The sequence below is a fragment of the Nothobranchius furzeri genome, chromosome 1 (assembly GCF_043380555.1).
Source record: "Nothobranchius furzeri strain GRZ-AD chromosome 1, NfurGRZ-RIMD1, whole genome shotgun sequence".
Taxonomy (NCBI): Eukaryota; Metazoa; Chordata; class Actinopteri; order Cyprinodontiformes; family Nothobranchiidae; genus Nothobranchius; species Nothobranchius furzeri.
Genome location: NC_091741.1, coordinates 90,623,478 through 90,645,111, shown reverse-complemented (window position 1 = coordinate 90,645,111; position 21,634 = coordinate 90,623,478).

The following is a 21,634-nucleotide window of genomic DNA, read 5'->3' as shown; positions in this document are numbered from 1 at the left end:
TCTCCTCTGCCACGTGTGTTTACTCCAAAGTCACATTTGATCTTGAGAAGTTTTGCAAGCAGCACCATTTAATCTGGGAATGTTTGAGTAACATCTGTTCATGTGTGGTGCATATAGTTTTTACTGTGCAGCCAGACACAGCACACTGTAGGACTAAACTGTTATATTCATAACGCCACTCGCCTCTGTCAGTGCGCCCCAGGGCAGCTGTGGCTACATTGTGCTCATCACCATCAGTGTGTGAATGTGTGTGTGAATGGATGAATGATACACTGTAGTGTGAAGCCCTTTGGAGTCCTTACTCTGAGAGGCGCTATACAAGTGCAGGGCATTTATCATTTATCATTCATGATTTTTTATCTGAATAAAGTTGAGAAAAATGGGAATGTCTTCTTGACATGCTCTAGGCAGCCATATTGGATTTTTAGATTTGAGTTGTTCAGGAATCTCTGACTTTCTGAGATGATCTTTTAACTTGGTGTGGAGGTTTGGGTGAAAGCCTCCTCCATTCTCTTACCAAAGCTACAAAATAGAACTGTTATGTTTTTGTCCTGGACTGGAACCAGTAACCACCACCTACAACAGAAGGAGACTTAACATCTGATTCTGCACATGTACTTTACAGCTGTTGTAGCCTGCTTCCCTCTGGCCACTTTACAATTCAAAGCAAATGTTCCACATTATGTTTTCTGGCCACTTCAATGATACTCATTAATGTCTGAATCTGATCTTATTGTTTTTTACTGAATTATTTACTACTAACAAAAGATATATTTAATCCACCTCACATATTTTTCACCATTTTCTGTCTCTAATACCTTCAACCCATTCTAGTACAAATCCAACACACCACTAGTACTTCTTAGAAACAGGCATCTATTGCTTTTCTTTCTCTGTTAGAAGTTTCATGTCCTATCCTTTTTTGTCTACTTAGTTTGATGCAACCTCTTCAGTGGGTGTTTTATCCTCATGCTTGTGTTGTCATCACATCCTAATGCAGACAATTACAAAACCTTTATCTGTCCAAAGCTGACCAAAGACCTGGTGGACAACCAGACTGGTACAGATTATAAAATAATCCTAATCAAGGATCATGGATAACAGGCTGAAGAAAATGAACCTCAACAAGGGCCACATATATGACAACAGCTAACACCACATCATTTATGTGATACAAGGTACAAATTCCATGTTTTTATTCCAATTCAGTCTAATGTGAATTGTTGATGAAAAATGTCAGACACATATTTCAAAACAAATCTCAGGTATTTTTCTAGCATCTTTGTTTGTCCCTTCAGAATGAAAGCACATATATGGGATTAGATTTGTGCAAATAGGATCAAGAAAAACACTTTGAAGATCAAACAAATATTAAGACATTGAGAGAAAAAAAAATGTTTCCAAAGAAAAACTTACGATCTGAATCAGATTCTTAAAATGATCAAGAAAAACACTTTGATGGTCAAGCAAAAATTAAGAAATTGACAGAACAAAAATGTTGACTAAAGGAAAAAAAATGTTTCTAAAGTAAAACTTGCTATCTGAATCAACTTCTTAAAATGAGTAACAAAGTATGTTTCCTTTTTCTGTTTGCCTCTATGTGTTTTTGTTATCAGTTTCCTTAGTTTTATTCTCGCTGCTCACAGCTTTGCTCTCACTACCAGATTTGCACTTACACTTTCTGGCTTTCTCATTTGCAATCCCTGAGTTTTTGGTTGCAATTCTGACACAACCCTTTCGGGTGGGTGGGACTTCTGAGAAGTCCTCTCCCATAGGACAGTGGTTTCTCTTGAGTGACAGTTCAGTGGCCCGGAAGTGATGTAGCCTCCAAGACTTTTTTTTCCACCTCTGTCAACAACATGAATTTTGCGCCCCAAACACATTATTTCTGCTGTCTGTGGTGTCTACTAAGGATCTAAAGTGAGTATTGATAATATATTTTATCTTTTCTTAGTTAATCTGTAAGTTAAGCCACTTTTTAAGTTGGTTTTAACCAGACGTTAGCTCCAAAGTGTTTTTCTTGATCCTATTGGCACAAATCTAATCCGATACACAGAACTGGGTGTCATCCATCATTTGTCATTTATGGAAGGAATTATATATGAATGAAAAAACATGAAAGAGGGATGCATATTAATAATACTGAACATACTGGCACCTCATAACTATGAGATTTCAGGACGCCAGGCTGCAGTGTTATCTATCTCTGTACATGGTGTGTGCAAGGACAGAGAGAGAGAGAGAGAGAGAGAGAGAGAGAGAGAGAGAGAGAGAGAGAGAGAGAGAGAGAGAGAGAGAGAGAGAGAGAGAGAGAGAGAGAGAGAGAGAGAGAGAGAGAGAGAGCAAACACAAAGTTGTTAATGTGTCATGAAAGAGAGAGAGCAAACACAAAGTTGTTAATGTGTCATGACGTGGTGTTTTTAGCTCCACTCTAGACTCTAGGCAGGTACATTTGAAACCAAACAGAGGGGAATATTCAATAAGAACACAAAGCATCAGACATAAGTAGCCCAAGTGCTTCTTTTAGGAGATAATATTTCACACCATTGATTTATTTTTTATTTTTTTGCTGAATCCAAGCCTCTGTTATTTTAAGGAATACATTTTAGAATCATAAATTTCTGTCAAAGTGGTGAGGGCTAAGACCATGCACTCTGCACACTGCATAAGCTGCACAGGACATAGAACAAACGTTGCAAGCCTTCGTTTAAATTCTGTTCACCTTCTACTAAATAGAAAATATCCAGTTCAATAATTCTAGTTCACTCTTTTCTGTATTGTAGCAGTGACAGATGGAGGACAGGAATCATTTGGATTGCAGGACCCAAAGTTCAGGTTGGAAATACCATCAACAGTGTTTTGCCTGAAGTGATAAAGAGATCAGATTCGCCAGGACATCTAGTGAAAATGTTTTCAGGAGAACTTATAGATGAGGTTCACAGATAAACATGTAATACTTCTTCTTTTGATTGGTCTGTTTGACTCTCCCATGCAGGCTGAATATGAAAATAGTCTTCTGTTTACGGCATTAGCTGCTAAAAGGAAATGGACAGCTAAATGCACAAGTTCTGCCACAGAGTGCTTCTTGGCTAGTAGAAGCTAACTGTTAGCATTAGCAACTCCACAACGTGGCAGAACTCCTTCAGGCTTGTGAAGATAAAACATCAATGTTGCAAAGCAAACAGATACAGTGGCAGAGTCGTGCTGTTAGCCAGTCTGAGGTCAGATGTTCTAATATGAACATTAATGAGTAAAGCTGGGCATACACTTTAATTTTTGGACTGTTTTGAGCCAATTTTGTCCTTGTGCGAGAATCTTTGAGGTCGAGGAGAATTTAGTGTTTTGCATCATGTGGTATACAGGGGTTAACAGTAAGCTATTAACACCTCACGACAAGTTCCTGATCAGCCATCGGGCAACCACACGAATATCAAACATGTTTGATATTCTGCAAATCTCTCGTGAGGTTATTACACTGTTGAAGCAGCGTTGTGGCCCAAATGTACCAGAATCGCTCACAAAGCGCATGCACCAAACCAGCTCCACGGATATTTCTGTGTCTACACACATAGTTTTCTTTTATTTTTACACTTTACTTAAGACACAAGGATTGTCAAGAAAACATGTGTTTCACGTTTATGTCAAATTAATTTTGATCCCAAAACATTGCTTACATCTTTTCTTTTGTGTTCCTTCTCCAACCCCCAAAGACTCACCAGCATGTCCTGCTACGGCAAGCCCAAAGAACAACAGACATCAATAACAAGAAATCAGCTTCTGGGCCTTACAGATTATTGGACTCAAAGGTCTGGCATGTTGTGTTAAAACTACTATTTTTTGCACATATTTAGGTCAGACGTCTTGCTACCAGACGTACAGTGTGAGAACATGACTTGTGAGCTTTTCTCTGCGAGGAATTCGTAAAGTTTAAGATTGATGTGAATGCTACAAGTGAAAAAGTCGCACAGTGTGTGCCCGGCTTAAGACTCCAATGCCCCCCCCAGTCCTCTGGCTAACTTCTACATCCTGAAATAGTAGGGTTAGACCTTTTTTCTGCAGAAAATGATCTCTAGAAGCAGTCATTTATACTAGAGATCAGCAGATTTCTTGAAATAACAAGTGTCTGCCCTCTTTAGGATTTCATTTGTAGCAACTTTTCCATGTTTCATGATTTATTTTTTTGCCAGCTCGCTGTGTGGTTGTGTAGTTAAATTTCAGTACCAGCCATTGCTTTTAACATTGAAAATACATGTTGTTGCACACAGACAGGAGCACACACATTTTAAAGCAATCTCTTGTTTTAAATTAACAACCTCCATCTCTCTTAACATAAAAAACAATTTTTCCTCAGCAGCAGATCCTTAACCCTGTATAGGGCCAACGTCCATATTTAGACACGTCCACTCACATCATAAATTATATCAGTGTGCCTTTTCACTAACTCTTAGAATTACAGGATTTCACCAGACAATCATCAGAGATCAAGCTAGTCATGGTTTGCGCCATGACATCATTCCATCAATCAGTGCGGGGCTATAAGGCGCCAAATATTGGTGTGTCTGCAGAGCCAGAAAACTGCTCAGTCTCCTCTCATGTTTAAAGGGGCATTTTGGAAGTTTGACAGCCAAAACATGTATAGAAATAACAAATTTCTTCTTCACACATTCTCCTGCAATGCCCAGGTCCTTTAGAATGAGCCCTGGCATTTTTACTGTGATTGCCTGTTTTTCTGTAAAATCACAGAAAAAGAGAGCTGCTCGGGTCGAGCAGGCTGCTTCATGCTTGTTCACACTCAGGCATCGGCCGTAGCATTTGCTATCAGTAGCTTTAGCTGTTCCTAACGCCTAGTGACAAAGCTAGCTACATTTCTGACGACCCTTAGCTACTTTCTGTAGAACTTTCTTCTAGATATTTCCTGCAAATTATCAACAAAATAGCCATTTTCGCTCCGAACCGTTCTTTGAACGTTGTTTCAGCTGTCATCAAAGATATAAATGTTACAGATGCAAAAGCCACCACTGATGCTTAAGCTCACCTGGTAAGACGTTGGACTCTTGTACAGAGGTCCTGGGTTTGATTCTGGCTGTGAATAAAGTTTATTTAGAGTTTCTTTTTTACATTAATGGTATTTTTTTTTAACAGTAAGATGCCCAAATTTTTATTTGAGACTCGCCGAACGGCATTGAATTCACAGATAAAAAAGATGTGGGTTCAACTTTCATTTTGGAACAATTTTTCAAGCAAGGGAATGGAATGATCTGAGCATGCAGGAGGACTGACCCATCATAAACCTTTGTCGGCTGTGCTGAAGAGAAAGGTACAGAACCAAATTATTTAATTAATTAGCTGCGTGTTCTCCTGTCCTCTGTCCTCCGGGCCACACACACACACACACACACACACACACACACACACACACACACACACACACACACACACACACGGGACTGTCTCAGCCTGGGACGTAATTTTGGGGGGGGACGGGTGGGACATGTCCCCCCCACTTTTTCAAAAGGCAGTTTTAGTCCCCTGCACTTTTTTCCGTCCAAAATCAATGTTACGCTCCATTAAATGGATTTGGTTGAGCACTAGGACCGAAACGGAAACCGGTTTCCTATTAGACCCGCCCAAAAGCTAATCTATTGGCTCTGCTGATACTTGCTAACGTATTATTGGCTGTTGCTGCTGTCACTCAAGTTGTAAACAGTCAGAACGTGCTCACGTTGTTTTGCTAGTTTGGAGCCGCTAGGGAACACCGGTACTGAGTCACATCGTCAACTAGACGCTACATAACATTTGAATAAGTGTTCATTTATGAGTCTTTGGTAGTTAGGCACAGCCAGGAGGCAGCATGTCAAGAAAACGAAAAGTGGATATAAGAGACTTCATTCAAAGTCAAAACGTAAGTTGGACATGTGACACCCCTGCATTAAGCTCAGACTCACCTCCTCCTTCACAAACATACTCAAAACTAACTTTTACAAACTCATCTCCTCCACATAACTGACTCCTTAGACACAATTTGTTCGTATTATTATAATAATTATTTTTTATTATTACTATTATCATCATAATTATTATTACTAGTAGTAGTAGAAGTGTAACTTCAAAACTTTTATCATTTAACTTTATTGTAAACTTATCTATTGCAATGTATATTTTCACATTAAAAAGCTCTGAAAAATGAACAGTATCATCATCGTCAACAGATTTTTTTAAACTTAATGTCAAAGATGTACACTTTTCATTAGATTTATCTTATTTTTTCCATTTATTTTTTGTGTGTTGAAATGCAACAACTGTTTAAACACTTTTAAGGGAAAAAACACATTTAATATGTTTTTATACACTCAAATGTTAGGGTGATGATCATGTGTAAAACATTAGTTCAGCATGTCCTCTAACACAGCAAATGAACAAACGGCCAGATCTCAGGAGGGACCATTTTTGTATAAATAATTTTTATACTTTTGACTAGGCCTGGGAAAGAAACAAATTTTGCTGGACGATATTTTGTCCAACAAATTGTTGATGATAAACGATATTGTCAACATTATCTAGACCAAAATAACCACTAATATAATGTTAATATATCATAATAATGCAAGTACACCCTTTAAAATGCAACAAATAAACCTTCATTTAACATTGAAATGTCCAGAACCAGAACTTCTAAATGAATAAAAATAACAAACAAAAATTGAATAAAAAAGGAATCTCACTCCCTGTTAGAAAATGTTGCACCAAAAACAATAAAAAAAGACCCAAAACAATAAATACAATGGCCTATCCATTGTCAACAGCCAAAACTGCACTTCAATAATGATAATAAATAAAAATAATAATAGAGTTGTACATTTTTTAACTTTGATATATATATATATATATATATATATATATATATATATATATATATATATATATATATATATATAGAGAGAGAGAGAGAGAGAGAGAGAGAGAGAGAGAGAGAGAGAGAGAGAGGATGGAAAAATTATTGAGATGGGCACGTGACGTGTCAAGGGGTCTTTACATAACACCCCCCACCCCAAATCCGCACAAGCCTGCTGTGTCCCCCCCACTTCTGAAATCAAAATTTCGTCCCTGGTCTCAGCTGTTATTTTCATTAAGGAGTGTGCACGTACAGCATGCGTGCCTCGTGCACGAGCCTACTATTGAAGCTGCCGTTACGCTTTTGGCCTGAGGGGGCAATCACGAGTATAAAAATTCAAAAGCCCCTTTCAGGTCAGATCTCTAAAACTAACAATGCTAAGTTTATGAAACTCTCACTTCACAAGCTAGACTAGTTGTGCTGAATAAGGATACATGTGTTGTAAATGTTAAACTCAATGAAGTTGGGGAAATCTTAGCATGAAAATAAAATCTGCCATGTTTGAACATATGCCCTGAACAAGTAAAATAAATCATGAGTGTTTTAGGTAAAAAATGTTGTTTTTTTAGACATAATCTTAATATTCATGTTAACAGTAATAATAACATTTATAACATTGAATATATTTTGCAGTTTTAAACTAAGATTTCTCTGGAAAATGGAGGACAGTTATAGCACCAACAAATCTCGCCATCAATGATGATGATGAACAGGAGGAAAATGACATTTAGGCAGATCCTGAAATATAAAATATACTAAAATATTTTAAATAATCTATATTTGGTCAGAAATTGTATCTATTGTTAAATAACTTTTCAAAAATATTCCTCAGTTATCCGTTTTTATAAAATTATACTATGATATTTTTGAACAGTGATGTAATGTTTTAAAATTAGCAAGAATTTTCTAAAGTGTCTTATAATTATCAATATTATTCAAAAATAAGGTTTATTTAACTTGTTCATGTGTTTTATTTTGTTTTTACCAGAACAGGGCCAACATCCATTTTTGATCACTTCATTTTCTCTTGTTTTCTGCATGAAAATGATTTTTTTTTATTGTAACAACAGGAATACACTTTCATTATGGACTACAATAACACCCTGGGGTTGAAATAATAAAAAAATTAATTAAATACTTCAATGAGTGCTCTATAAAGGGTTAAACCAGCTCTGTAGGAGTCCTATAGGAAACATCAAAACAGTCCACCAAACAATGCTTCTTCCTGAAAGTGCAAGCACACAAATGTGGTGATTGTCGTTGTGATATTAGTTATTTAACTGGCTGACGATTTAAAAACCCATGTTCCAAGCAACATGCTTTATTTAATGGTGTGGACATACATAATATCAAAAAAGTAGAGTGTAAGAAACACAACTAACAAGCTCTGTCTCTTTCTGTCCCTCCAACAACTGGCTTGGAAACCAACAAAGCATGGCAAGTTTTGCTTTATGGCAATTATCAGCTCAGCTGGAGCACATCTTTGACCAAATTGCTTGGCTAAAACTACACATTACTTAACCGTATACTAACCACAAACTGAATCAGCAGAATTCAGGATGCATTAAAATCTTCTTTCTCCTGCTGGTGGTGAAAACTGTGCTTTATTTGACTGTGAGTGCACTGAGGTGGAGATGCTTTGACATATTCAGGCTAAAGAAGTTTTAAGCTGAATTTAGGGTGCAGAATTGGAATTCAAGCTAACACCCCAGACTGCAACCACGCTACGTTTATTGAGCAACAAATAGGCAGATCTGAAATTAATTTAGTGGCATTAATATGGTATGATCCTATAGGATCTTCTGCTGACCTTGAGATACCTTGTCTAAATGCAAATTGAAGTGATATGCACGTGTTTCCATTTATGCACGTCATATTTTCCCCAGCGTAAAATCTTCAACATTTTAATCACTCGCACTAAAGTCTGGTGAAACCACCAGAATGGTGCCATTTACATCTGTTTTGCAGAGGTCTACTGTTAATATTTAGTGAGACATGTTCATTGCAACTATTTGTCATGCTGAGTTCTGGGCTCAGTGCAGCGTACAGGGGGAATTCTTCATGAAGAAAAGAATCATACGGACTTATAAATCAAAAAGTGCATTCTAAACTGATAAAGAGGAAGATAAATAGGCTCAATCCAATAATGCCTGTGGAAGGAGCTGTGAGCTTGAGGCATTCAAAAGCAGCCCACCCTCTTCAATAAGCCATGAGCAGATGAATGGACTGCTCTCCCATTCTGGGCTGATTGGTGCTGACAAACTATAGATCACCTGTGAGGGAGCAGCGCCCTATTTTACCAGGACTTGTCTCACTCCATTCCTCAGCTCGGGGAATCACTCTGCTCAAGACAAAACGGCAACTCGGGCCTTTTTGTGTGACTTTGTTATTTTCACCCCTACAGCCAGTTCAGTTTTAATAGAAGCTACTTTTTTGTGGATACAGCATTGGCGGTGCCAGAGTCTGGCTTACGGGGGCTTAAATCCTGAATGTTTTCAGCAAAGCTCAAAATCTTCTACTGATCATCACTTGCAGCATTTTTTTATTCTAAACCCTTGCTCATAGCTGCAAAGAAATCAATGAGTTTCGAGTCGAGTTGTCAAAGTGAAGCACTTGCAGAATGAAAGACGGAGCATCTCCCCCTAATAAGGTATTAACAGATCCTGGTGAGTGGAACGCCATCAGGAAAAGTGTCCAGTGGGCAGATTTTAAATCCTGACAGTCAGATGGACTTAGTGTGGAAATTAAACAAGTAAACTGAGCAAATACAGCTAAGCAACCCTACAGACCACAAACAAAATGAAAACATGCAGCAAATGCTGAACATGGATGCAAACACAGGCAAGGAAATAGCTGGGCCTGACTTGTTACACTACCACTAGGCCACTGAGAAGGTTAGTGGTAAAAACATCAACCTGTCTTCAGGGACTAATGATCAGGAACAGAGGAGGAACGAATCATTACGTACTCAGTACATCACATTATCTACTGTGTCCCCTAAAGTCAAGTGAAGCCTTCTTCCAAGTATCTAACGAGGAACAAACCATTACTTTCTCAGAGATGTTACACACAACACAGTATGGACTAATTAAACACGTTAATGGATCGATAACTCAGTGGTTGGTAATGGACTGTTGTTTTGGGGGTTTTGAAATGTGTTCGATAGTTATATGGCTTTTTGCACCTAAAAGTCATTTAGCACTGAATAGCTAGCATTTGCTAATTAAGTTGTTGTTTAGCCAACTCAGCCAACTATGGAGGCTGTTCTTCATATGTCCAGAAATGGGGACTGCTGAAGTGCTAACAGACGAGAAGAGTGCTTTGGATTGTACATTTTGCCTTTAGATAATGTGTTATGCTTTTTTTCCTGTTAACCACTCATTCAAGTACTCCTTCTATTAGGGGTTTTAGGATGGCCTGCAAACAACATGAGGTGCATTATCATCACCTACCGATCTGGACTGGAGACTAGCACTTCTCTCCCATCACTGACCATAAATCCTCCTAAACGTCTTGCTGCAATACAATGGACTCAGCAAAAACCACAGAAAGTGTGCTCTTGGACGTTTGCTTCACGACACACACACACACACACACACACACACACACACACACACACACACACACACACTACAGCATATTAGAATCATTTGAATGACTAATTTAACTACATTGAACTGCTTTAGTGATATTTTAATCTCTTGTTCTGGAGTAAAATAAAGAAACAATCTAAATCATCACATATCTGTGGCATCAAGAAGCATCTTCTGAGTTCAAACACAGGGATGGAGCACAATGTTTACAACTGAATAGTATCAGGATGTTTTAACTCACAGAGACCTGCAGGTCTTCTGTTTTATGAGCAGAGCGCTGAGAATTCGTTATTTTGTCGCTTCCGTGCGGAGCAATAGGGAAACAGATTTCAAACATGGAACCGAGTCTGGCTACGGAACCTTGCAGAATTCTGATGACGTAACACCGGTGCGCAAAGGTGCGCGAAGCAACCCACGAGAGGAGGGCGGGAGGCGGCAAACAGCGAGTGGATCACAAGGACTGAACTGATGTTTTTGAGCAGAAGTGTACACCCACACACCCCACAGTTTAGACGCGGCGCTCATGCAGGTGTCTGTTTCTGTTCCGAAGCTGCTACTCGTAAAGTTTTTAATTTATTAAGCTTACAATTTGTTAGTACTCAGTAACGGATATGATTTAAAAGGTAGTGAATTACAACAGTTTTAAATGAACTTAAGTAAGTAAAAAGTACAGATTTTAAAAACAACTTAAAAAGTATAAATACACAAAAAAACCTACTCAATTACAGTAACGTGAGGAAATGTAATTCGTTACTTTCCACCTCTGGAATTGGTCCAAAGCTGAAACACACAAGTATAAAACATTACTCACTTTTTATATGTAATTGTTCATGGATCTGTGAATTATATATTTGCAAAAAAAGATTGTAATTAAATAAGACAGCAGTAAAACACTAATCAATAATATTTGATAGGTAACATAAATAATATAGTGTTCATGAATTTAAAATCGTTTTGTAACGTACAACACGAGTATAAAAATGCTTCTAACATTTAGTTTCGTGAGTAGGACCTAATTTTTCCTTGTTTGCACCTGCTGTGTATCTTCTGCATGGGTGTGATTAGAAAAAAAAATCATAAGTGCATCTACACTAATCCCAAATTAACATGCTTTTTGGCATATTTAAAAAAATGTAAAGGACCTACACACACAGTGACTTTTACTTTGAAAAACAACTCATTAGAGGCAGAAGGAAGTGGGTATTTGTACCCACAGCAAAGAACAATTGATTTAGTTTATTTTTGGATCATTTCATGTGTGCGAATGATTAAAACAGCTTGCGAACTACAGGCAATGTTAAACTTATCAACTGAATGAATTGCATGATTTATATCCTGTTAATATATCCTTCAAACTCATTTTTAATACATGTTTTATTGCCCTGGGCAAAACTCCGCTTCTTTGATCCTCTGCAAGTCTATGCATAAAGGATCATAAGGAACTGCACCATTAGGATTAGGGGGAACAGCTTCTTTTATCAATTACATCAAAGTTTCAGCTGGTGCCCATTAAACACATGCTCACAGAGCCACACAATCAAACAAAAACATCCTCACAATTTCATTCTCCGGACCGTTTAAAGATTGTTGGTAAAAAATAAGGTCTGGGCGATTTTTGTACCCGACTCGACTCAATGTTTGCATAGTAATCAGCTTGTGAATTTGAGTTGAATCACAAGTCAATCCTCAAAGCATCATGCTTGTTAGACCTACCGGCTTGAGACTAGAAGCTTGGAAGAAAGCCAGGGGCATTTAAAAGCAGTCTTCTATCCAAAGAAGGGATGAAAGCTTACTTTTAACTCCTGCTATGCTATCAGTGCTGAAAGTGCACTGTTGACACCGTTCCTGTGTTCTCTGCAAACATCCTGAAATGTACACTGACTGTGGATGACACTAATGATAATAAACAGCGGGGGGTGTCGTGTTTCGGTGCAGAGTTATTCTTATTAGCAGCTAAAAGTGCAGCTTTTAAATAGTAAAGAAAAAAAAACATTGAAATTTTAAGAAAGAAACAAGTTGTTTTCTGCTCACAACAAAAGTGCATTCAATTATTTCAGTAATCACAGGGAGAAAAATGGAATAAATGCTCAGCAGCAGGAGATAAAAAGCACAACCTTTAAGATGCCCTTGCGAGACAGTAAATTTTATGATGGTGTCCTCTGTGTTGGGCATTCACTGAGTAAAATCCCTCATGACTTGTTATATGGCAGCTAAGAGGAGATGGATCACCCGCTCAAAGCAGATGTTGTCGGCACACACAGGGCACTCTGAAAACAATATGATCCTCCTGGACTAACAAAAGTGCACGCAGAGGCCGACACAAATAAAAGTCACACAAACACATGCTGATCTTAATCTTTTACACACACACACACACACACACACACACACACACACACACACACACACACACACACACACACACACACACACACACACACACACACACACACACACACACACACCACGCGCTTGCACAGATAATCTCCTTTTTATTTTACAGTCCACAGACACACAACTGCAAGAACAGAAATTCAGTAGGATTTTGCTGGCACACAAAACACACATCACCCCGGCTTTATTTGTTTGTGTTTTACTCTCAGAGCCGTTACAGCAGAGAGGACATCACACAGCGAAAAGCTGTCAATAAAATCAGTGTGCCCCGTAGTGTTTGTTTTAGAATGAGAGGTAAGGTCACACCGTGTTACAGGCAGCAAGCACCTATTGCAGAAAAAAATGCATCCCTGCGCTGACATCATATTTAATCTTCTAGAACATAATCTGAAAAACACGACGGAGGACCCATATGTGAATGCTCAGAAAGACGGGCAGGTGCAGGTGAGGAGACATATAGAGAGCAGGCAGGTTGGCAAAGGCAGAGCAAATGCAACAGTGATGAATAATATCAGCACCTGTGAATAATACGAGGGATAACTAAAACACATAATAATATGTTTATTTAGCTTGCATTTATTGAACAAGAACAGCACTGTTAGCGTTTTAGCATTTGGATAACCTTTTGTTGTTAAGAAATTCATTTGAAAGGAGCACTCTGCAGTGTTGGCTTGCTTTTAGCACACCCTAGAGTACATTTTAATTCTCTGTCGTAAAAACAATGCTAAATCTCACCTCGCTGTGCGTTCAGATTTTTAACACCATCCATCCATCCATTTTCTGTACCTGCTTGTCCAGGCAGGGTCGCCGGGGTGTGTGTGTGTGTGTGTGTGTGTGGGGGGGGGGGGGGGGGGGGGCTGCCTATCTCCAGCGGTCAATGGGCAATCAGGTGGGGTACACCCTGGACAAAGAGCCAGTCCATCGCAGGGCAACACAGAGACACACAGGACAAACAGTCATGCACACACACACACACACACCTAGGGAAAATTTAGACAGACTGATTTTTAACACCTTAATATGAAATTTTCTTCAGCCTTCATAGTTTCTACATGAGCGGTTCATCACCACGTCAAACAAATCAGCTGTGTTCATTAACTAAAACAAGCAGGAAACTTGCTAGAAGCAGACTGGTGCACTAGCATGTTGGCTAACCAAGATCCTGAAAGGAGGAATCATGTGACCACGGGGGAAGGCTGTAGTGTGCTGGCAAACCCAAATGCACATTCAGAGCACTAGTCAGAGCACTGATCACAGTCACTTGAGTTACAAGCTACGAGCGGGTAGCCAACAGTACCGGGGCCGGAAATGCAGGCCAGCAGCACCAGCTGGCAACACCGCTCAATGGCAGCCAGGGTCCACACGGCATGCTGAGGATGTGGTATTGTATAGCTGTTTTTACAGGACCATAGCGTTTGCAAAACGGGATTTGCCGCGGCACCCTGGGGAGGATTTTGACATTCATAGTAGCAAAGCTGAAGCTAGAATAAACTGCCATCAGGCACCTCTCAAACCAAGACGGGAAATAGGGAGGTCACTGGGCGGCCCCCCCGCATGTGACGTACAGGGTCGCGCATTCAGCGTCCAACGGAAGACACGTCAGATTGATGGAATTTGTTTTTCAGGACCTATAGCTTAGATGTGACATGCTTTTTGTTCCGCCTGACACCCCACTCAGCCAGTGTTTTCATCACTCTGTCGAACAGCTGGCTGCTCTCACCATCCCCGTAAAAAAGCGACTGATCTGTCCGCTCGCACGGCCAAAAGCTCCATGATCTCCGTGTCCGTCCAGTTTGCCATGTTGTAGGTGGTTGAAAGATGCTAGTGAGAGGCCATGTTTATCTGTGTTTATATCCCTTCTGGCCGGCACTAGGCGCGCAGTATACGTGACTAACGCAACCACCCTCTTTTGCGGGGGGCCTCCCACAGTCGCTCCAAAGGGATTAGCGGGGCTGACACGTGTTTAGCCGTCAGAGGCGAGGGGCTCATGCGGCAATATTACTACCAAGCGAGGCGGAACGAATGCCGCAAAATTCACGCAACGCCATGCCAGCATGGCGCGTTTATAGACATACCATTGTGTTAATATTACGCCGATTTGCTGGCATGGTGTGTCTTATAAAAGCACCTTATGCCGTAAGGACACAAGGACCTGGGGTAAAGTCAAGAAAGCATCAATGACTGAGCGATTGCTCGGTGAGAAAAGAGCTTATGTGGGTCTTATGTCCGTCATACACTCACCCGCATGACGGAACGGGTCCTGAACACTACCGCCTGACAAACATATTTACAAATAACTACAAACCCAGGCAAGGCTAAAACGTGCACAAACAAAACATATTAAATTTGTACTTGCAAGCCAATAGGATGACCGCTAGGTCTGCATCCAATCTGAATTCTTTGTCTCTGAGCTCTGGTGATACAGAAAAGGCCCAATGTTGACTCTTGTTTGACTCTTACTGTGGTCAGATGTTCTTATAATTTGTTTAGCTTCATAAGATGCATGTTTTCTTTGTCTCTCCTGAGGTTCCACCCTGACATACGTGTTACAATAAATGCTAATCAGGTATAGCTTCTCGGTTCTGAGGTTGTTTACTTGAATTGCTTAAAGCAGGACTTTGTGAGAATTAGGGTGAGCGGTAAAGAGAGGGTGAAGTGGCAAGTACGGTATTCTGGCCACAGGGGGTGGACGGGGCTGGGTGGCTTGTCATTCACCCTATAAAGGGTCATTTTAGCACATACTGGCTCAAGAAAATTATTTAAAAATATGATAAACGTACTTAATGTTTTTTCTGGGTGTCCTTCAATAGAATCTTGGAGAAACGGCAGAATAACAGGCATTTGAGACTGTTAAGCCTTCTGACAGGGGGCAGAGATGGTGAGCAGGGGTGGGGCCTACAAAATGTTAAACTTCCAATGCAACGTCATCGTGTTTTACGACTGTAATGGTGGCAGTGTGGGTGGAGGGTGGTGCAAGTATTTCTCACCAGGAGAGGAGAATATGACACACTTCACCTGCTCACAAAGACCTTCATGTGGCATTAATGTCTGAAGGGTTCCTACGGTCATAGGGAATCACATGCAGCATTTGGGTTGCAGTGACTCAGCAGGTAGAGAGGACTGTCCAAAAGTCTGAGGACTACCTCATCGATCCCAGCTCCCTGCAGGGAATTTTGCTGTTGTGTTCATCTGTTAGATCATTCACATCTATGACTAACTGAACTTTGGTGGTACACCATAAGGGAATGGGTGGCTGTGTTGTATCTTTAATCTGCTTAGATTTAGAGTTGGCACATTGTAAAGACATGGGTCCTTTACATACCTACCCATCTATTTATCCGTCCATCCATTTTCATCCGCAGCCTAAGCAGGGAGGCCTAGACTTCCCTCTCCCACGCCACTTGGGCCAGCTTCTCTGGGAAAATCATAAGGTGTTCCCTGGCCAGCTAAGATATGTAGTCCATGTAGCATGCCCTGGGTCTTCCTTTAGGGTTTTCTCCCAGGTGGACATGCCCGAAAAACTTCACCAGGGAGGCATCCAGGAGGCAAGGCAGCTATATTTGTATAGCACATTTCAAACACAAAGACAATTCAAAGTGCTTTACAGAAGCAAGAACAGCAAACACAATAAATCCAACAAAGAAAGGAGGCTTCCTATGCCCAAGCTACCCCAGCTGGCTCCTCTTGATGTGGGGGAGCAGTGGATCTACTCCAAGCCCCTCCCGGATTACTGAGCTTCTCACCCTATCGCTAATGTCACTTACACACTAGCATTGGCTCTACTCCACTATGCTCCTCCTGCCCCAGCCAGGCCACATTCATTCTACGCTGCTTTAGGAATACAGGTGTGATTGAGCACATGGGTGGTCTGTGGCCTGTGATGTCATGAGAACATCTCCAAACGCATGGGCCGGGAAAACAAGCACAGAAACGTCATCAGTGTCTCCATTATTAAACAAATGCAGCCAGAGCAGTTTGGCTTTTGGAGACTCTGACTCTGATTTAGCATCCTGCTTTGCTGTGTCTGGCAGCACTGTGTGTGTGTGTGTGTGTGTGTGTGTGTGTGTGTGTGTGTGTGTGTGTGTGTGTGTGTTTGCCTTCTTACAGCAGTGAGGGACAGAGAAACACAGCTTCAGTCAGAGGCTCGTTAACTCCACATCATCTATGATAATGAATTGGACGCGAGCTGATTCTATCTGCCAATCGGAGGCTCCCCCTAATGGTACGCCTGATTTTGAGCCAGCCAATCTGCTGGCAGTAGGTGTGTTGGACCAATTTGGCCACGGGCAGACCGCCTCGAGAAGAGGGCTGAAAAGATGTCTGGTTGCACACAAGAAAATCCAAGGCTACCTACAGTAAATGAGAACACTCCCAACCCGGTCCAGGCAGAGTAGAGCCGATGACAGTGTGTAAGTGCCATTAGGGAGAACCCAGAAACCCTGCTGAGAAAACTCTGTTCGGTTCATGGACGTAATTTGGGGGGGGGGGGGGGGCAGGGGGGACATGTGCCCCCCACTTTTTCCAAAGTCAAGTTTTGACCCCTGCACTTTTTACCATCCAAAAACAATATTACGCTACGTTTGTGTTGAAGCCCATTTCCCATGAGTTTATACTGCAAAGATACCCCCCCCCCTCCCCCCCCGTGTCCCCCCCACTTCTGAAGTGAAAATTACATCCATGGTTCGGTTGCTTGTATCTACAATCTTAATCTTTTAGTCACTAACCAAAGCTTGTGACCATAGGTGTGGGTAGGAACGTAGATCGACCGGTAAATGGAGAGCTTTGACTTCCGGCTCAGCTCTCTCTTCACTACAACAGATCAGTACAACGCCCGCATCACTGCAGACGCAGCACCAATCTGCCTGTCGATGTCACGCTCCATCTTTCCCTCACTCATGAACAAGAGCCCGGAATACTTAAACTCCTCCACTTGGGGCAGGACCTCATCCCCTTTGCATACAATCATTGTTTATATTAGACTAAAAATGTGGAAAAACCATGTGCTCATAAAGAGGCAGATGCATTGTCAGACATGTATCAAATCTCTCTGCAACTAAGCATCTACATACAAACTATAAAACAGAGTAATCACCAACACAAACAAAGTAAAGAAAACAGCGATGCATGTACAGGGTTAAGGTCAGACCAAATTTATGATGTAGGAAAACTATTTATGTGTCTAAATTTGTGTAATGGAAAGCCTTATAAACCATTTATACATCTGTTTTTTCACATCAATAAACATGATTTTTTTTACCTTAAAAATAAATTATTCTCACATTTTCACAATATCAGGAAGGATTTCTGCTGTAAACAAGCAACCAAGTTCTTTAAAACCCTATTTTCTTGCAGGGCATAAAGAACTGCACAGGCTACAACTCCATTCTGCCATGAGCATCCTGCCAGTGTGGTGTGATCTTCCTTCACACAGCTGCTTGCTGAAGCAATCTGGTTCATGAGCTCAATGCAACAGTGAGCATGAGCGGTGGAATCATCTTAGAAGCCTGCTGCTGATGTGTAGAGATATGGTGATGCAGAAGGAGAACATCTCAGGGATCTGGAAGGACAAGACCGTCTGTCTCCACACTGAAAAAGCCACGCATTGCAACAGCACTCTCATAAATGCTGGGTCTTAATTCAGTCTAATGCACCAGCTGTATACACACCTACACACCTGCTGATAACAACAGCCATAATGTAGCTGTGTCTTTGATGTACTGTGCTGAAGCTACCCAGCAGTTAGTCAGTAGTGGTTTAGCTCCTATTTACTTCTGACACAATGTTTGGAGCTCATGTAATACTAATTTAGGAAAATGTGTTTCTAAAACGCAGTATGATGAGGAAAGATAAGCTGCAAATGGAAACTGCAGGTCAGGTTGGGCTCAGAACATGAAGGCCACCTTGTTTAATGAAAGCAGCATTAAAAAAACTTTTTATTTTCTTCTTCTGTCATACATCTACTTGAACCTGCAAATACCAGACAACACAGGAAATTAAAAATCACACGCTCTAAATAGCTGGTAATTCTGGGAGCTTCCTGCTAATGAAGACCGTGAACACAGGGGACCATTTTTTATTCCTCTGATATGTATTTTCCTTTAGAAACTCAGATGCTTACATGTTTTCTAAAGTCACCGGTGTCATGGGAATAGATGTGGAGCACATGTTCTCATAAAACTAAATGCCAAGCCTCTTCCCGTGGGTAAATGAATCATATGGCGTTTGAAAAGTGGAGTAAAAAGGTGTGTAACAGACCCAAGCAGGGCCACAGCTAAAAGCTGGAGATGGCTGGCCTATTAAGAAAAGTCACTTTATGTGGGACATCCATATTTCATTCATTATAAAAAATATACAACATTGTTATTTTGGTGTTTGTTGAGCAGAAGGAGAGAAGCAATAGGCACACACCAACTAATCATCTTGCAATTTGGTGAAATTCCTCAACAGAAAGGATAACACACATGCAAATTCCCTTCATCGTCTCCTTTGTCTGATCTGTAAGTGAGAGACAATTTGTATTACGTGTCACTGGTAAAGGGATTAGAAAGCATGATTTATGCTCGGAAGACATTTATCGTTCAAAGCAAATGAGTTTCTTTTCTCAGAGGAACAATGGGGGACTGCCTGACTCCTCCCTTAATCTCTGTGAACAGAAAAGGCTCACCAAACTGGAACTCGAGGTCCGTGTAATTCAGGCGTTGATTAAACCATTTCTCTTAATTTTACATGAGCTGTTCTCTTTTCTCATTTACTTATGAACTGTCGGTCAATCAGCAGTCAAAACAATCCGATGGATGATATTTTGGGGGGGTTGTGGAAACCAAAAGTTTTAAATCAAAGGATTTCTTCACCTTTGAAATAGTAAGAAAATTTGGAGGAACCAAAGCAGAAAGTAAAATGGTTTCTTTTATTCTTTCTCTTTGTCCATAACAGCCTACAGCGGGCTTTGAGCTGAAGGTGCCTTTTCTTCTCTTTGAAATAGGCGACTGCAGAACAGAAACCATCTACTGTTTACTACTGTCCCTTTTGAAAATGATTTGTTGGAATTGGTTCCTGACACAGCTCCAGGATATTCTGTCTTTAACATTCCAGATCCAAATGTGTGTGTGTGTGTTTTATCTTCTGTTTCCCCTCCCTTCTCCAGCAAATCACACCAGCAACACTCTGAAAACACATCCCATAACTCTGGTTCAAACCTTGGTCCAGTAACTTAAATCTGAACAAGGTTGAGTGGAATGTTTTCTGTGTTGTGCACGTTATGTGTTTTTCTCAGCCATCAGAGCTTTGACCATAATCTTGATGAGCTCGAGGGAACATCAGAGTCCGAGAAGTCAATGTGATTGGCACGACTTTGAACCTTGGTTGTGGGGTTTGGCAGTAAACAGGGGGCTGGGGGTTCTTGGCTGTTAACATGTGGTGTTGCACTCAGCCAGGGAGATTAATGGTTGTGACTGCATCAGCCTGGTGACTGGGGATCAGAGGATGTAATTGGTTTCAGCCCAAATATGGGAATTTTAGACAGCTGCTCTTAGCAGGAGCCAATCACACGCTCTCATCTCCATCAGGCTTCCAGTTGTTCACCGATTCAGGTAGAGCTACTTGAATCACTGATGTGCTGCTTTGAAACTCTTGATTACTTTTTCATGTTTGAAGATACTCCTTCCAAAATCAAAGAGCGTCTGATGGGATTATTGCGTCTCTGAAGAAGTATTTTACATAAATAAATTAATGGTGAATGGAATGTCCTTGTATGGAACTTTTCTACTCCTGCTGATCAATCAAGTCATGTTTTCACCAGTCTACAGATTGGGGACAAGGACGGGTCCAGTGTCTTACCCAGCTACAGTTGGATTAAAGTGGCAGTTCACCAAGAAATGTTTAATACTTTTATTTTATCTGACTGGTCACACTGAGTTTCACATAGTCTCACTTCCACCAACCTTTTTGCCAGCAAGCAGCAAGTTTTGGTCATCTTCAGAGCTCCATACATTCCTCACCGTCAACATGAGAGTCCACGTTTAGGAGTTAGATGGATCGGTAAGGGCATTTTTTCGGATGGCAGCCGAAGGATCCAAGTCGAGAACGATGTCGGGCCAAGCCGAAAAAATTAAAGCCTGAAAAAGAAAAGTTAAGGACAGAAACAACCGGAGTGGATACTTTTTTGGATTGGAAATGGGAGAAATACACAGAGGTGCAACGATGCGCTGGATGCTATTTACAACCACAGAGCGGCAAGCCGAGGCTGCGGCCCAGACTCAGCGACCACACTTGTAAGCATTTAGTTTTTGTCTTTCCCTTTGCAGACCATGAATTGCAGCACAAAAATACTGAATTGTTGAACAACTTATTTATAAAATTGCGCATGACGGTTAATTTAGCCCTGCCTGACGTGAAAGCTCAAAATGCTCACATGAAAACTGCAGACCCATACCGCTCCACACTGCTGACGGCCACCCGCTCCGCTCCACACCGCACCGCACCAGACCTGGCAATGGAAATTTGGTTATGCAGGCTGAACCTGAAAATTTTCTATATTAGCCGCTGATAGAACAGAGATGGGGAAATGGTTGGGTCAGAAAAAGTCAGTTCCTTCTATGCCACAGGGAAACATTAGCATTCATGCACTCATCCATCTTGAAATAGCTAGCTTACCCGAATTAAACTAACTGCAACGGGTCTCGCTCTTCCATTTTTAACTCTGCAAAGTTCTTGATGTTGACTGGATTCTGTTCGACTACCTGCAGAAGGTTTGCAT